The following is a 4,210-nucleotide window of genomic DNA, read 5'->3' as shown; positions in this document are numbered from 1 at the left end:
GCCCCTGACATGGCCCCTCCATATGCTCTACAGGAGTTGGGAGCACGCACTTCCACCCTGTACTGTTGTCTCCAAATTCTTCTCTTCTCGCCTTCCCTGCCCTGAGGTCAGCCTCACATTGTGCAGGTCTAGCGAAAGGGTGTCTCACCTCCATCATGAGAAAGAGGAGTCCCAGCTCCAGGAGAAGCAGGAGCAGCCCAGGAGGGGGCTTCTCAGACCCTGAGAACTGAGCCATGGAGTGGCCATGTGCAGTTTTAGAACACAGCTGGCAGGACACCTCAGCTCTTCTTCACCAGAGACTAAAATCAAAAGAAGCATCAGAAGTTTTGGAGTTCTCACTGTTCTTGCCCCAGGGCCGCAGAGCTTCAGCTACCTGCTCCTTCCACAAGGTCGGATAACCCTCAGCCACCCTGAAGGGGTCTTTATTCTTCTAGGCTCTCAGCCACCTTGAAGGAGTCCTTATTCTTCTAGGCCCCAAGGAGTTCTCAAGCCTAGACACATTAAAAATACCTGAGTATTTTAAAATAATCCCAATACCTGAGTCCCTCTCCTAGAGACTCTGATTTATTTGGTCTGGAGTGGGGCCCAGGAATCTATATATTTTTGAAAAAATCACTCCAGGATATTCTTTTTTTTTTTTGTACTTTATTTATTTATTTATTTATTTAATTTATTTCCAGAGAGGGTCTCACTCTGTCACCCAGGCTGGAGTGCAGTGGCGTGGTCTTGACTCACTACAACCTCCACCTCCCAGGTTCAAGAGATTCTCCTGCCTCAGTTTCCCGAGTTGCTGGGATTACAGGTGCCTGCAACTATGGCCGGCTAATTTTTTTGTATTTTTGGTAGATACGGGGTTTTGCCATGTTGGCCAGGCTGGTCTCGAACTCCTGACCCCAAGTGATCTGTCCACCTCAGCCTCCCAAAGTGCTGGGATTACAGGCCACTCCAGGAGATTCTAATGTGCAACCAAGATTGAGAACTCTTGAGCTGCCTGGCCTTCAGACTTTTTATTTTGCATCCCCTCTCAGCAAATCATGAAAAGCCTTGTCCCCTGGCATCATAGCTTAAATAAGTTACAGTAGTTGCATGGAATATTATTTCTGACTGATTATACATAACTATGGACATTTTTAAACAAGGCCATTTTAAATGTATTAATAAACATATCCAATGATATCTAAACATCATAGTGATTTGATATCTATTATCCATTTGAAAATACATAAACAAGCCAGGTGTGGTGGCTCACGCCTGTACTCCCAGCATTTTGGGAGGCCGAGGCAAGTGGATTACTTGAGGTCAGGAGTTCGAGACCAGCCTGGCCAACATGGTGAAACCCCGTCTCTATTAAAAATACAAAACTTAGCTGGGCTTGGTGGCGGGCGCCTGTAATCCCAAATACTTGGGAGGCTGAGGCAGAGAATCATTTGAACCCAGGGGATGGAGGTTGGAGTGAGCTGAGATCAGGCCATTTTTACTCCAGCCTGGGTGACAGAGGGAAATTTCATCTCAAAAAAAAAAAAAAGAAAGAAAAAATACAAAAACAAGCTCCTTTATAGTAGTCTAAAATTTTACACTACTTTTTTTTCTCCTTGAACTCATATTTTCATTGACTTTCCCTAATGTATTTTTCTAATGTAATACATTTTTATACTCCAATGCCTGTTGATCATCCTGTTTTACTTCTCTGCCACAAAAATATCTACATAAATTGAAAATTTTATACATAAGACTTTTATTCTGCATCCTTAAGCCCTAAGTGTTAAAATATTTCTTCTTGGTTATCATGAATGTCACTAGTGGTACCCATTAATCAGCATAACATAAAAATATCACGACTTATTAAACATGAATATAATTTTTAAATAGGAAAAGTAAAATTGCATTTGAAATGAATTTCTCAGTGAGCTAAATGAAAGTATTTGTTCATGTTTTCCAATGAGCTCACATATATGGAAGTGAATGAGACAGAGTTAGCAACAATTTTATTTTTATCCTTAATTTTATAGATTCAGGTGCTGGTAAACATTGGCTTACATAAATAAGTAGGAGGAAAGAGAAAAATTTCTTTTACATTAGTAGCACTCAATTCTCTAAGCTCCTTCTAAGGTATCTGCCAAAAATCATATTTTCCATCTATTAGTTGACAGCTCAATTAAGTACCCCTTCAATTTTGCTCAAGGCAAGGAACTAGAAACCATTTGACTTGCAGAAGGATTTGTTACTCAGTCATTCGAACCACTTATTTCTCTTACTCTCTAGGAAGTACACCAAAAAGCTTTATCAAGATTTACCAAGTGATTCTTAATTATAACAGTTTCTTTGGAAGCATATTTTCATACCTGGTATATTCAGAAGAGGTTGGAAAGCCTGAAATATCATTAATTTCAATTCTTGTTTATAAACGTAATTTAAAAATCTGTAATTTTTTTTAAAGTACAATTTCCATTTTATTTTTCTCCACAGAATAGTCTGTCTTCAGTCTTTAAGAACTCAGCTCCTTGCACGGACTTTGGTGGGGGATGTGGGGCAGCACCCGCAGGTCTAAATCGGGGTGGGGGTGTTCGGTCCTTGCGGGCTTCACAAGATCGATTCCTGACTACTTTGCTGTGAATTGCACAACTCACACAGTAATGTAGCTTCACCTACAGCTTGGGAAGCACATAGGCATCGAAGACACTCACTTCAGAAATGTCCCTGACTGCTGCGGCCTCCACTATGTTTCGAATGATGAATTTCTTAATGGCCTTTTCCTTGGGCACGCATCAGGCACGGTTAGTGCAGTGAATAGGCTGTACGTGGCCGTGGCCCTTTTTGGCACGATTGTTGTTCCTTCTTTTCTTTGTCATCTTGGAGGCACGGACCAGAGAGCAAAAATCTATACTTTTTAAACTATGTGCTTGAACATGTGGGCTCTCCCCACCCTGCCCCCCAGTTTCAGTCATTCAACATACAGAAAATGTCTGCCGTGTAATCAAAATAGCAAGGCCAGTTCTCATTGTCAAAACAGACTTACTTTCTGTTAGAAAATGTCCAGCTTTGCCAGGCACAGTGGCTCATGTCTGTAGTCCCAGTACTTTGGGAGATTGAAGTGAGCAGATTGTTTGAGCCCAGGAGTTCGAGACCAGCCTGGGCAACACAGTAAGACCCGATTTCTTTCTTTCTTTCTTTCTTTTTTTGAGACAGAATCTTGCTCTGTCACTCAGGCTGGAGTGCAGTGGCACGATCTTGGCTCACTGCAAGCTCCAATTCCTGGGTTCAAGCAATTCTCCTGCCTCTGCCTCCAGGTAGCTAGGATTACAAGTACCTACCACCACACCCGGCTAATTTTTGTATTTTTAGTAGGGATGGGCTTTCACCATATTGGCCAGTCTGGTCTTGAACTCCTGACCTCGTGATCTGCCCACCTCGGCCTCCCAATTTCTATAAAAATAACATTTAGCCAGGTGTGGTGGTGTGTGCTTGTAGTCCCAGCTACTCAGGAGGCTGAGGTGGGAGGATCACTTGAGCCCAGGAGGTCAAGGCTGTAGTGAGCTGAGATCTTGCCACTGCACTCCAGCCTGGGTGACAAAGTGAGACCCAGTCTCAAAAAAGAAAAAAAAATGTTCAACTTTATTTTTTAATGCAAATCTTTCTGTTGACTTGCATCCTTCATGATGGCAGCCTTGCATTTCTGATTGAGACATGGAGAGCTGGGCCATGGAGCCCCACCACGAATGTCTGGGTGACAATGTAAGGGGTCCAGGTGAAGAAAGGCTCAGCTCTGTCAGGGCATCTGCTTTGTGCCCATGGGCTCCACTTTAGGAGGGCTGCAGTCTTTGACAGCCAGGGCAGGGGGTGGCTTATGAGGGAAGAAGGGACCCGTGTTTGGGTGGGTTCGCCGAGAAACAGACCCACGATGAGCTTACATATGCAGAGACTTGGCATGCAAAGACTTTATTAGAGGAATCAAGGATGAGAGAAAGCGAAGGTGGGGTGACAGTGCTGAGGAAGGCTGGGACTGGTCAGATGGCAGTGTGAGTGCGAGGCTGCATGAAGGAGAGAGGGTGGAAGCATCCCAGGCTGCCGTGCACCCTTAGGAAGTTTCAGCAAGGCCACCAGGGAATTCGCGAGTCAAGGCTGGCCATTGGAGGAGTCCCGAGTCTACCAGGAGCAGATCTGCCTCAGTTTCCCAGTCACATTCAGCAGTTGGCTGAGAGTAGCTCATGGT

General features: G+C 44.0%; 1 pseudogene; it reads right to left on the bottom strand.

Annotated features, from left to right (window-relative positions):
* Positions 1–2,450: 2,450 nt before the first annotated feature.
* On the bottom strand, positions 2,451–2,849 carry LOC116467781 (small ribosomal subunit protein eS26-like; annotated as a pseudogene).
* Positions 2,850–4,210: the final 1,361 nt, after the last annotated feature.

Source organism: Hylobates moloch, unplaced genomic scaffold, assembly GCF_009828535.3.
Source record: "Hylobates moloch isolate HMO894 unplaced genomic scaffold, HMol_V3 SCAFFOLD_5, whole genome shotgun sequence".
NCBI classification, from domain to species: Eukaryota; Metazoa; Chordata; class Mammalia; order Primates; family Hylobatidae; genus Hylobates; species Hylobates moloch.
Note: the sequence above shows the minus strand (reverse complement) of the source record. Positions and strands in the feature narration are given on the sequence as shown.